We start from the raw sequence: 14,257 nt of genomic DNA, 5'->3' as shown, positions 1-14,257 counted from the left end.
TCTTTGTGATATAGAGATTTATGTATATCATGCATTCATATGTGCTTTGAATTTGAATTAACTGATATTTGTTTGCCTGATTTCAACTAAGGGGTTAATAACATTCATTTTCTCACCCCTTGTGTTGATACCTTCCATCTGTATCCTGCATTTCCCTGGTGCCAGTGTTTGATGGGTGCGTCACCATGATGCTGGGCGTTTTCTTTCACCTCCCCGATTTCTGTAGTGCGTGTCACTTAGCCCTGGCACCTGGTAGTTACATTCCATCTGGGTGGAAATGATACCCATTCACTAATCTTTTCTTCAGCACATACACGCCCCACGTATGCACTGGGTCTTCCTGGTGGCATCACCAGCTGAGCGCATTGCCAGGGTGATGGGCAATGATGACATTTGTCCTCCTTCCCATCATTCCTGGCGCACATCGGCCCGCTCCATCGCTGGTATGATGTATCATGCTGGGTGTGTGCCGATTCGTTTAGAAGTCCTTCTCTTTTGACATAAATAACCCGCACCCTTTTACTAAATCACACCTCCTAACGAAGCAAAGGTGGTGAAACGCGCGTCGAGGCTCTCCTGTGTCCTGGTTGCACCCCCGCATTTTGATCACAATATGTCCCAAGGTAATTCTATATAGCTATGTGACTTATATCTAATGTTCTCTACTTTGGAACATGTTTATAACCTATCTTCACAGCGGATCTTCATATGTATAGCAACTTATATTATTTGAAGGCTATTACGCCGGATTATATCCATTTTTTTGGCGCTATATATATATGTGAATTTTAGGTGATTAAATATAATATTCAGTAATTTCACTACAGTAGTCATATCATATTGTGGATGGTGCCCAGAGACACATGTTTTTCTTGCCAGTTAATATCTCCCTTGTTTACTGGCTTCTTTTAGCTGTTATCTTCCTGCTCACCTTATGCCATGTTTTTGTCTATTATATATTTAATAAATTTCTACTGATTTGGATCAAACCCATATTTTTCTATGGATTTTGTTGTCTTTAGTCATTCTCCTTTTTTCTTAATATCTATCTTTCTTAATGTGATGGTGTGATATGTTATGTGGGTATCATTTTGTGTCTATTTATATTTTACGGATTTCCGTAGTGTTTTCTTGTTGTCCTGTATCATTCTGTGTGTTCCCCATATTGTCTAGAGTCTCAATTACCTTCCAAAAGTCTGATAATTGAATTAGCTCACTTACTGTCTGCAGCCTGACTGTATCTATGTCTCTTGATGAGCCCCCCTGCAGTGCCTTAATCCCCAAGGCATCATTGTCAGGTCTGGGAGGCCTGAAAACCACCCCAGCCTGTCTGACTACCCCTGGACATAAGGAGGGGGCTGGGGAGGACAGGAGCTGTGCAAGTCAGACCCTGTGAGGTGATGATCGTGTGAAGACAGCACGTCAGAGAGAAGTGGAAGCATATGGACCCATTTTATCCTCTGTCTGCTGGATTAAAGGACTCTCATCTCCTTGGACATTCATCCTGTTACTGAACTGCATTCATGTTCTGGACTATTGTATCCTCAGTCTGGTGGATTGTTTATGGATCTTTTAGTTTTGCCTATAATAAAAGTCTTGGGATTGTTCAACACTTCCCTCGCTCTGTTGATTGTGTGGTATCGCAGAAGGACCCATGACAACTGGTGGCAGCAGTGGGATCAACAGAGTGCAACCCAATGGGGAACCACCCACAGAGTGAGTACAGAAATTGGACTGTATCCAGTTTAAAGGAGAGAGTCAGGGACCTGGGCCTGAACTACCAGGGACTGACTAAAGAAGCCTTAATTGACCTACTGGTGGGTGTAGCCTGGCCACCTCCTCCCAGATGTCTGAAGGACAAGCACTGGAGACAGAGATCCCCACCCCAAAAAGCCAGTGGTTGGTGTGGTACGAAGAAGAGATGGCGGTTCTGGGCCCAGGCGTCTCTCAGGAGTATAAGGAAGAGGCTGCCTGTCAGGCACAGTGGAGACAAGAAGCAATGGAGCTTGAAAGAGGGAGTAATGCAATGTGGAGTGTAAACCCAATGATCTGGGAGCCTGTATGGATCACCCGGACAGAGCTTAAGCCATTTGATGAGGCTTCTGGAGATGTGGAGGGGTTCTTCAAGGACTTTGAGCAGCAGTGTCCTGTGATGGAGGTGCCCCATTCTGGCTGTATGCGTTTGTTAGTGGGACTTCTGAATGGAAGTATGGCGGAGGCTTACCGAACCATTGACTCACAGCGAATCGGGATTATAACACTGTAAAGCGGACTATCCTGGATTACCTTGCTATCACCCCAGACTCATATAGGGCTAAGTTTCGAGACCTCCCATGCACCACGGGGGATCGTTTAGGATGTATGCACATAAGCTGTCCCAGGCATGTCGGAGATGGCTGGAAGCAGAAAACGCCTTTACTGTGGACGATGTTATATAGGAATTCCTTATAGAACAATTTCTTGCAAAGTACCCCGCAGAGATATGGGAATGGGTCTGGGAGCGCACGCCGTGTACCGTGGATAGAGCTGCAGCCCTTGCCAATGAAGCCCTTACTATTCGACCGCAATGGAGGAGGCTTCTGGACAATGAATCACGGCCTACTTACGCGCCCCGTCCCCCTCCAATTATATCTGCCCTTCCACCTAGTCGCAAACCGATGACAATCACACCTCACAATCCTGGGCCCCAACAGTTCCGACCACGACCTGGGGGTATTACAGATGGGAGATGTTATGGGTGTGGGCAACCTGGACATTTGCAGTTCGGCTGTCCCTTAAGGATACGAAGGGAACCCCACACAGCCCTTCCTTGTCCAGTGCATCTTGTGCACTCCATCCCACCTGAGGAAGAGCTACCACCATCCCCACCAGAGTGGAACACCAACCACGGCATCATAGATACTCCACCTGGAGTGTACAGACTACAGCCTTCGTTTAGCTACCCAGAGCAACGGCAACGTCACCTGCAGGATGTCTTAATTGATGGATACAAAGTGTCAGGTTTAGAGACACGGGGGCATTCCTGACTATCGCTGACACCCATGTGGTTCGACCCGAAGCAATTCACCAGGGTCTGGGAATTCCCATTGTCCTGGTGGGTGGTGCCTGCAAATACATACAGCGAGCTTCTGTGCGTTTGGATTATGGTTGTTGAGAAAAACTGTGTTGGATTGGAGTTATGGGAGGACTTCCTGCAGATATCCTCCTTGGGAACAACATTGGGGAGGTACAGTGCCAATTTGTGGGAGCAGTCACCCCACTACAGGCCCTTCAAGCACTATGTCATCCGGACCTCACCAGGGAGCAACCACCACGAACCGCATCAGAGGTGGTAAGCAATACGTTCGCTGCTACTACATTGGGAGAGTCTTGGGACAGAGAGGAGTTTAGGAGAGAAATAGAGGGTGACACTACCTTAGCAGCCCTTAGGTGAAAGGAAGAAACTGGGAACATGGGAGATAATAGGGATGGCTTCACTTAAGAAACCGGACTGTATTATCGTGTAACAAATGTCAATGACAAGGGTAACCCTGATGCAACGACCAGGCAACTCATTGTCCCTCAGAAGTACAGGGCACAGCTACTCCAGCTGGCCCATGACATCCCCTTGGCTGGACATCAAGGGAGGAAAAGGACTGAAAAGAGACTCACCCAAAGTTTTTAATGGCCTGGCATCTCGCAGTCAGTAGCCCATTATTGCCGCACCTGCAATGTGTGCCAGCGATTGCAGCATCTAGGAGCTCAACATAAGGTACCCCCGCAATCACTGCCCATAATTGAAGAACCATTTCAACGTGTAGCTGTCAACATCATAGGTCCTCTGGCCCACCCCAGCCAGTCTGGGAAAAGATATATCCTGACAGTGGTGGACTATGCCACTCGGTATTCTGAAGCTGTGGCCCTGTCCAGTGTTACAGCAGTAAAGGTAGCCGAGGCCCTTGTTACCATCTTTACCCGGGTAGGGTTTCCTAGTGAAATATTATCGGATCAAGGCACTCAGTGCATGTCAGATCTTGTCCAGTCCCTATGGCATGCCTGTGGTGTTCGAGCTATTCGAACCACCCCATACCACCAGCAGACCAACAGAGTATGTGAACGCTTTAATGGAACCCTAAAAAATATGCTGAGGGCTTTTGCTGACATTGAAAAAGACTGGGAAAAATACCTGCCACATCTCCTCTTCGCCTATCGGGAGATTCCCCAAGAGTCCACAAGGTTCTCTCCCTTCGAACTACTGTTTAGCCGGAAGGTCCATGGGCCTCTCACTCTTCTGAAAGAACATTTGGAGGGAGACATCTCAGATACCAGAATGCCCATCGTTCCCTATGTTCTAGAGTTCAGAAATCGTCTCACCCAGCTAGCTACGTTGGCTAAAGAACATCAGCGAATGGCCCAGTCCAGACAAAAATCCTGGTATGACCGTAATGCCAGGACCCAGGAATTTATGGAAGGACAGCAAGTGCTCATGATTACTGCTTCCCCTGCCAACAAGCTTCAAGCAGTGTGGGAAGGCCCTTATCAGGTTGTCAAGAAAATTAATGACACTAACTACATTATTGCTCTGGACTCTTGTGGTCGACGACAGAAAACCATCCACATTAACATGCTGAAAGAATACCACGACCGATCTTTGCCTGTTCTAGCCGTCTGCCACCCCCCTAGTGATACCGCCGGCGACGAGTGTCTCCCCGAACTTCTCCAGGTCGCCCAAGTGGGAGGATCACTGGAACAAGTGCCCCTGGGCTCCCATTTATTGGATATGCAAAAGGACGATATTTTCGCCATACTAAGGCCGAGGGCTGCTGTTTTCTCATCCAAGCCGTGCAAGATTACTCTCACCAGCCACCATGTGGAAACCCCCGGACAACACCCCATCCAGCAGGCTGCCTACCGGGTTCCAGAGGCTGTTCAAGACAAGATAAAGTACGAACTGGAGGAGATGAAATGACTGGGAGTAATTCAGCTATCTCACAGATCTTGGGCCTCTCCCGTCGATACCCAAGAAGGATGGTACAACACGATTCTGCATTGATTATAGATGATTAAATGATGCCACCAAGAGTGATGCTTACCCCATGCCCAGGATTGATGATCTATTGGATCGTCTGGCCAGTGCCCAATTTGTGACCACGTTAGACTTGAGCAATGGGTACTGGCAGATACCTCTAATGGAGGACGCTCGGGAGCGCTCGGCCTTCATTGCTCCATTTGGACTTTTTGAGTTCCTGGGAATGCCCTTTGGGATTAAAACTGCCCCTGCTACTTTCCAGAGACTGGTAGAACTACTGTTAGTACAATGTCAGGAGTTTGCCTGTGCTTACTTGGATGACATTGCCATTTTTAGCACAACCTGGGAGGAACATCTTAAACACTTGGGCTTAGTGCTAGACTGTATCCTTACTGCAGGACTGACCATTCCCCTGATAAGTGCCAAATAGGGATGGCTGAGGTGCAGTACCTTGGGCATAGAGTAGAGGGTGAGACCCTATGGCCTGAGCCTGCCAAGGTGGAAGCCATTAGCAACTGGTGTAAACTCCAGACTAAAAAGCAGGTACTTTCATTTTTAGGAACTACTATAGGAAATTCGCTTCTAATTTCAGCACCTTGGACAAGCCCATAACCGACCTGACCCGCAAGAACATGCCTAGAAATGTGACATGGACGACTGCATGCGAGGATGCCTTTTCAGCATTAAAGACTGCCCTCATCACTTCTCCTGTCTTGGCTGCCCCTGATTATAAGCACAGGTTTCTTGTGCAGACAGATGCATCCACCTTTGGAATTGGGGCAGTACTTAGCCAAGTGAATGCCACCAGAGAAGAACATCCTGTTGCTTTTGCCAGTCGGAAACTACTGGATCGGGAAGTTGCCAATGCCACTATTGAAAAGGAGTGCCTTGCCATCGTATGGGCGCTAAAAATATTGCAGCCATACTTGTATGGCAGAGATTTTACAATTTTTACAGACCACAATCCCCTCACATGACTGAACCGCGTATCGGGGGACAATAGAAGATTGCTGCTCTGGAGCTTGTCCTTACAACACTACAGCTTCTCCATCCAATACAAGCGGGGAAGCCAACACCAGAATGCTGATGGACTGTCAACAAGAAGAACCATAGGCTCCCCAGGCCGACCTACCCCTGCCACTGTACAAGGAATTATAAACAATTGAGCAATGTGAACTAAAGTGAGCAGGCCAGAGGTCTGTGTAGATCTCTTGGTGTGCTCATTTACCATGAGGGGGGAGAGGTTGTGATGGTGTGATATGTTATGTGGTTATCATTTTGTGTCTATTTATATTTTACGGATTTCCATAGTATTTTCTTGTTGTCCTGTATCATTCTGTGTATTCCCCATATTGTCTAGAGTCTCAAATACCTTCCAAAAGTCTGATAATTGAATTAGCTCACTTACTGTCTGCAGCCTGATTGTATCTATGTCTCTTGATGAGCCCCCCTCCAGTGCCTTAATCCCCAAGGCACCTTTGTCACGTCTGGGAGGTCTGAAAACCGCCTCAACCTGTCTGACTACTCCTGGACATAAGGAGGGGCTGGGGAGGACAGGAGCTGTACAAATCAGACAGACCCTGTGAGGTGATGATCGTGTGAAGACAGCACGTCAGAGAGAAGGGGAAGCATATGGACCCATTTTATCCTCTCTCTGCTGGATTAATGGACTCTCATCTCCTTGGACATTCATCCTGTTACTGAACTGCATTTGTGTTCTGGACTATTGTATCCTCAGTGTAGTGGATTTTTTATGGACCTTTTAGTTTTGCCTATAATAAAGGTCTTGAGATTGGTCACACTTCCCTAGCTCTGTTAATTGTGTGGTATCAAAGAAGGACCAGTGACACTTAATATCTCTTACAGTCTTAATATCTATTTCAAAATCCTATTTGTTTGGTTTTCGACGTCAGCTCTTGTCTCTGAAGCAAGCGCTGGCATCATCTCATTCATTCAGCAGTAGTTTACAGCCGGGACGGTCACATTTATCACCGCTCCTGGTTGTAAACTGTATATGGCCCAGATATGGATTACGGCGTGGACTGAACGCTGGACACGTATGGTATATTGTTGGTTTGTTATTTTTAATTTCTTTCAAGACATCGAGGGTGTCACATGGATAAGCAGAACAATAAAGATGGCAAACTGTGTTTATTGCTTTATTTCATTAAAAGACTTTATTCTGGCTGTGTTTTTTTAACCCTTTCACAACTTTAGTATTAGTAATGGATAGGTGTCTTATTAACTCCTCTCCATTACTAAGCCAGACTTGATGTCACATTACAATACAAAGGTGACATCAACCCCCAACTATTACCCCATATGACACTGCTACAAGGCAGTGGGAAGAGAGAGTGGCTAACTGCCAGAATTGGCGCATCTTAGAGATGCGCCATTTCTGGGGTGGCTGCAGGCAGTTGTTTGTAGCTGGGGGGCCAATAACCATGGTCCCTTCCTAGGCTATGAATATCTGCCCCCAGTTGCTGGCTTTCCCTCTAAGGCGCAGAAAATTGCGCGGGAGCCCACGCCATTTTTTTCCCAAAAAATCATTTATTAATTACATACATGTCCAATAATTTGCACACATTATACTAATTGGATTGATCACTGACATATACATATCTAACTATTATGCATGTGTTTACTGTATATAAACCATTTCTTCTATCCTGTCAGCTCCTGCATTGATTTTACAGAAGCTGACAAATTAATTGCCGGCTATTCTTCTATGTATCTTTCTATGAAATATAAATACATATATATATATGTGTGTGTCACTGACACATATATATATATATATATACACACCTATTCGATGTGTATATATGTAATCTGTTTTAGTCTAACATGTCAGTGTGATTTTACAGTAGCCACATATGAATTACTGGCTTTTCAAAGGACATTGGTGCGCAAAAATCGGACAGAACTTACATGGTGCGAGTGCTGTGTGATTTTTTTCTCGCACCCTTTGACTTGCATTGGCGAGTCTCATCCAAGATAAACAGAAATACGCAGCATGCTGCAATTTTTTTCTTAGTCCAATTTCAGCTGAGAAAAAAATCGCAGATAAGATGTCACCCATTGAATAACATTGGTCCGAGTGCAATCCGATTTTTTATCGGATTGCACTTGTCAGTATTTCTCACAAGTGAGTATGAGCCCTAAGGGCTCATACCCATATGTGAGAAAAAAAAGTTCCGATATCAGGACCGAAAAAACAGACGCGTGTCATTTAAGTGTCATGCAAGTGCAATGTGAGTGAAATGCGATTTTTAAAACGGAATATGCATATGCAATCCGTATGCAATGCATTTTTTTCCTCTGGAACCATTATTCTACAGTCATATACAGAACCATTTATAGTGTTCTATGTCACAGAATGGTAAGGTATCTGTAAAAAAAACGGATGGCATACTCATGGTCCGAGTGCTGTGCGATTTTTTTTTTTCTCGCATCCATTGACTTGCATTGGCGAGTCTCGCCCGAGATACGCAGCAATACGCAGCATGATGCAATTTTTTTCTCAGAATGATTTCAGCTGAGAAAAAAAATTGCAGATGAGATGTAACCCATTGAATAACATTGGTCAGAGTTCAATCCGATTTTTTTCTCGGATTGCACTCATCCATTTTTCTCACACATGAGTATGAGCCCTAAGCAGCTAACACAGGGTTTATGTATCCTTATTGAGAATTTCAGGCATGCACAGCATCACTCCACATACATAGCATATGCTGTATGAGCCAGAAAATCTGCAAATCGGCATGTGTAATATGAATGGAATAGACTCAATTTTTTGATAAGACTTTGTCTTTGAACAAAGTTCTCGTACCAAAGGTATGCATTTTAATACCCCTTTATTACCCTGTGTAGGGATTTAGACTCTTAGGTAGGCATTAGATAGCGCTCACACAGTCAATGCGATTTGGTCCAAACAGGTGCAGTTTTCATGCTTTTATAAAACTCCAAGAGATTCAAAGCCAAAAACAGCATCTTTCTAGGCAGAAGGGTATAGCAGCAAATAAACAGTTCTTTCAGTAGACACATATGTCAATGCGGGCTCATGCAAACAGATTACAGTCCTTTCTCTCGAATCAAACCTTATACGCAGAAAAGGCATGATCCCGCCAGTTTTGCTCTCAGCTTCAGGCCGAACTCCAGCAGCTTCCGGTGCCAAACAGAAGTGTTCAATTCTGGCCACAGTTTACACTGAACAGAATGAAGTGTGCACATGGTTCTCTGCACACACATACTGCATTTCCTAGCTATCTCATGGAATCTCCATTTAGAGAGAGACACCGCAATGTGGCGTCTCTCTCTGAGGATAGGATTGCCAAGTTAATGCCGATTGTGAGGGAGAGCCTCCATTGAGCACAAGAGGCACAAGCAAGGATCTAAAATAGGTCGGTGAGACTGAGACAGTTTAAAGAGACAGTGTTCCCATGTCTACCTCCGTGTAAAGCTGAGTGAGTCGATCTACCACCAGACACAGAGACATAAAAAAAGCTAGACTGCACAATGTATGTGAGTAAGTCAAAATCCATTTGGGAAGGCATATTGAGGACAGTTGAGACCAAGATAGAGCTTTTTGGCAAAGCACATCTTTATTTTGTTTACCGAAAATGGAACGAGGCCTAGTGTTGTGAACACTTTTGACCTGGCTTCTGAGTTTGGGCTCCCTCTGGTGGTTGCTGCGGGTAATGGAACTGGTCTAGCTGACAGAAGTCAATCACCTGAGCAGGATGATTGGAGGTCAGGTGTTACAGACTGGGGAGATTTAAGTGAACATCCTTCCCTCAGCTCTTGCCGGTGATTTGGTTTGCTTCCTGAGCACATTTTGAAGTCTGCTTGTCTCCTGCTCCGTCCTCCATCCTTCAGATAAGTTATTTGTCTTCTTGAATCTTTTTTTGCATTGGATCCATTTCTGCTTGTCTCTGATTTTTGCTTAGCTGGTGTGAGTTCAGCCTGGTTCCCTGTTGGGACCTGTGCTGGACCCTGTTCCATATGCCACAGCGTATGTTAGTCTTTTTAGTAACCAGTTAACACCAGAGTTCTGATTTAGTGGGGGAGAGGTCATGTGGCCTCAGTATTTTTGCATATCAGACGTGTTGGATTTTTCTTAGGGTTTTTTGCGTGATTGCAGACAGTATCCTTTCCTGTCCTGTTCTATCTAGACAGTTTGGGACCCATCATTTGCTTACTCTATTCTCTGCTTGTGTTTTGTGCCTCATCTTGTCTCACTGGCAATATATGTTCGGGGGCTATCTATTCATTTGGGGTTCTACTCCGGGGCAGTTTAGCTCTCCCATTTCTCTCTTTAGGCTTAGTTAATTCTGTGGCTATGCTGAGGCATCTAGGGCATCGTAGGTATGTCCCACGGCTAATTCTAGTTGTGTTGTCAGTTTAGGGGTCTGCAATCCGCTAGCTACCAACCTCTCTGGTTATCTGGTTGCTTAGGCTATTCCCTGTTGTCCTCCTCGGTTACCTAATCATAACAGAATCACCAGACAAACTGTAGATCCTATGGTACTCTAAAGAAGGAAAGAATTGTAAAAAAGAAAAACTAAAAAGGTGTCAGAATTTTTTATATATTTTTTCCTCTTTTTCTCTGGGGGCCGTAGGAGGATTTTTTCTGTAATGGATACTAAGCAATTGTCTGATCGTGTTGAGCAGCTCGCTGCTGAAGTTTTGAGAATTTCTGCCTATTTCGCTCAGTTGTCTGCTGTAGAACCTAAAATCCCTATTCCTGATTTATTTTATGGGGATCGGTCTAAATTTTTGAACTGTAAGAATAATTGTAAACTGTTTTTTGCCTGAAGCCTAATTCCTCGGGGAACTCAGTGCAGCAGGTTAAAATTGTCATCTCCCTGTTGTGCGGCGACCCTCAGGATTGGGCTTTTTCCCTGACACCTGAGGATCCTATTCTGACTAATGTGGATGCGATTTTTCAGGCTCTGGGCTTATTGTATGATGAACCTAATGTTATTGATCAAGCTGAGATAACCTTATTGGGCATTGAACCAGGGTCAGGAATCTGCAGAGTTATATTGTCAGAATTCCGAATGTGGGCGGTCCTTACTAAATGGAACGATGATGCCCTAGCAGCTCTTTTTCGGAAAGGTCTGGCAGAGATCGTTAAAGATGTTATGGTGGGATTTCCTGTCCCCTCTGTTCTCAATGACTCTATGTCACTGGACACTCAAATTGGCAGACGTTTACGTGAGCATAAATCTATGCGAGAGGCGGTGTTACCTTTCGAACTTCTGAGACCATGCAGTGTGATAGGGTTTTTCTAGGGCTCAATGTCAAGAATTTAGAAGGCGTAATAAGTTGCGCTTCTTTTGTGGGGACGCCTCTCATACTATTTTCATCTGCCCTAAGTGGGAAAAACGTTTTGGTCACTCATCTGTTTTGGGCAATGTAGAGCCTAGATTCCTTTTGTCGGTTTTCTTGATCTGCTCCTTATCTTCATTTTCTGCAAAGGCTTTTGTTGATTCAGGAGCAGCCCTGAACCTGATGGATTTTGACTTTTCCAAACGTTGTGATTTTCCAATGGTACCCCTGCGGACTCCGATTCCTTTGAGGGGTATTGATGCTACCCCTTTGGCGGAGAATAAACCCCAGTTTTGGTCCCAGGTGATAATGCGGGTAGCCCCGGACCACCAAGAGAATTGTAAATTTCTGGTGTTGCATAATTTACATGACATTATTGTGCTGGGTTTCCCTTGGTTGCAGACCCATAATCCTGTTCTGGATTGGAAATCCGTGTCTGTAGTTAGTTGGGGTTGTCAATGTGTTCGTAGTGACACTCCTGTTTTCTCTACCTCTCCCCAGTCTCATGATGATGTCCCTGACTATTTGGCTGATTTCTCTGATGTGTTTAGCAAGAGTAAGTCTGCGTCCTTGCCTCCTCATAGGAGTTATGACTGCGTGATCGAGTTAGTGCCCGGTTGTAAATTTCCCAAGGGGCGGCTCTTCAATTTTTCTGTACCTGAACATGATGCTATGTGATCCTATGTCAAAGAATCCTTGGAGAGGGGTCATATCAGACCGTCCTCTTCACCTTTAGGTGCCGCCTTTTTCTTTGTGGCCAAGAAAGATGGCTCATTGAGGCCATGTATTGACTATCGTCTCCTTAATAAAATCACAGTTAAATATCAGTATCCGTTACCCCTGATTTCCGATTTATTCTCCAGAGTGAAAGATGCTAGTTGGTTTACCAAGCTTGACCTTAGGGGGTGTATAATCTTATTCGCATCAAGCACAGTGATGAATGGAAGACGGCGTTTAATACTCCTGAGGGGCATTTTGAGTACCTAGTGATGCCTTTTGGGCTCACTAATGCCCCTTCCGTCTTCCAGTCTTTCATGAACGATATTTTCCGGGATTTTGTGGACAAGTTTTTGATTGTTTATTTGGACAATATTTTGATTTTTTCCAATGATTGGGATTCTCATGTGGAACATGTTCGGACTGTATTCCGGATTTTGAGAGAAAATGCTCTGTATGTTAAGGGATCGAAATGACTCTTTGGCGTACAAAAAATTTCATTTTTGGGATTCATTTTGTCCCTGTCCGCTATTGAAATGGACCCGGTCAAGGTCCAGGCCATTTATGATTGGATTCAGCCCACTTCCTTGAAGGTTCTCCAGAAATTTTTGGGTTTTGCTAATTTCTACCGTAATTTCATAAGTAATTTTTCTGGTATTGTTAAACCACTGACTGATTTGACCAAAAAGGGCCCTGATGTGGTGACTTGGTCTCCACAGGCAGTCTTGGCATTTCAGGAGCTTAAGCGGAGATTCACTTCTGCTCCTGTTCTATGGCAACCTGATGTTACTCTCCCATTTCAGGTGGAGATAGATGCTTCTGAGATTGGTGCAGGGGCCGTTTTGTCTCAAAGAGATCCGGTAACCTCTAAGATGAATCCTTGTGCCTTCTTTTCTCGAAAATTTTCCCCATCTGAGCGTAATTATGATGTGGGGAATCGGGAGTTGTTGGCTATGAAGTGGGCATTTGAAGAGTGGAGACATTGGTTGGAGAGGGCCAGACATCAAGTTGTGGTCCTCACCGACCTCAAGAACTTGATCTATCTCGAATCAGCCAAGCGATTGAATCCTAGACAGACTAGGTGGGCCTTGTTTTTTGCTCGTTTTAATTTTGTGGTCTCCATTCTTCCAGGCACTAAGAATATTAAGGCGGATGCCCTCTCTAGGAGTTTCTTTGCGGATTCTCTTGATGTGACTGAGCCTACTAGCATTCTAAATGAGGGTGTAGTTCTTTCCGCTATTTCACCCAATTTGAGACTTACCCTGGAGGAATTTCAGGAGGACAAACCTGAATGATGCCCTATGGGGAAATTGTATGTCCCCGACCAGTGGAGGAGTAGAGTAATGTCTGAAATTCATTGCTCCCCGTTAGCTGGTCATCCTGGTATTTTTGGTACCAGAGATTTGGTGAGTCGGTCTTTTTGGTGGCCTGCTTTATCTTGTGATGTCAGGAATTTTGTGCAGTCATGTGGGACTTGTTTTCGGACCAAACCCTGTTCTCGTTCTAGTGGATTGTTAGTGCCACTGCCGGTGCCCAGGAGGCCATGGACCCATATGTCAATGGATTTTATTTCCGACCTCCCTGTTTCTCAGAGAATGACTGTTATCTGGGTGATCTGTGATAGATTTTCCAAGATGGTCCATTTTGTACCACTGCCGAAGTTGCCATTCTCTTCTGAGTTGGTGCCCTTCTTTTTACAGCAGGTGGTTCGTTTGCACGGTATTCTGGAGAACATTGTGTCTGACAGAGGAGTCCAGTTTGTTTCCAGATTTTGGAGAGCTTTTTGCTCTAAATTGGGAATTCAATTGTCCTTCTCCTCTGCATTTCACCCTCAGACCAATGGGCAGACTGAGAGAGCAAACCAGACCTTGGAAACCTATTTGAGATGATTTGTGTCTGCTGATCAAGATGATTGGGTTTCTTTTTTGCCCTTGACTGAATTTGCTCTAAATAATAGGGCTAGCTCGGCCACTTTGATGTCTCCTTTTTTCTGCAACTTCGGGTTTCATCCTCAGTTTTCTTCAGGGCAGGAGGCTTCGGCCTGCCCAGGTGTTGATTCTGTGGTAGAGAGAATGCAGCAGATTTGGGATCAAGTAGTTGATAAGTTGTCTCACTTTCAGGAGAAGGCCCAACGGTTTGCCAACCGGCATAGGACTATTGGTTCCCGGTTTAAAGTGGGAGACATGGTTTGGTTGTCCT

Source organism: Dendrobates tinctorius, unplaced genomic scaffold (assembly GCF_039654945.1).
Source record: "Dendrobates tinctorius isolate UK_male_01 unplaced genomic scaffold, ASM3965494v1 ptg000018l, whole genome shotgun sequence".
Lineage (NCBI taxonomy): Eukaryota > Metazoa > Chordata > Amphibia > Anura > Dendrobatidae > Dendrobates > Dendrobates tinctorius.
This window is presented reverse-complemented; position numbering follows the sequence as displayed.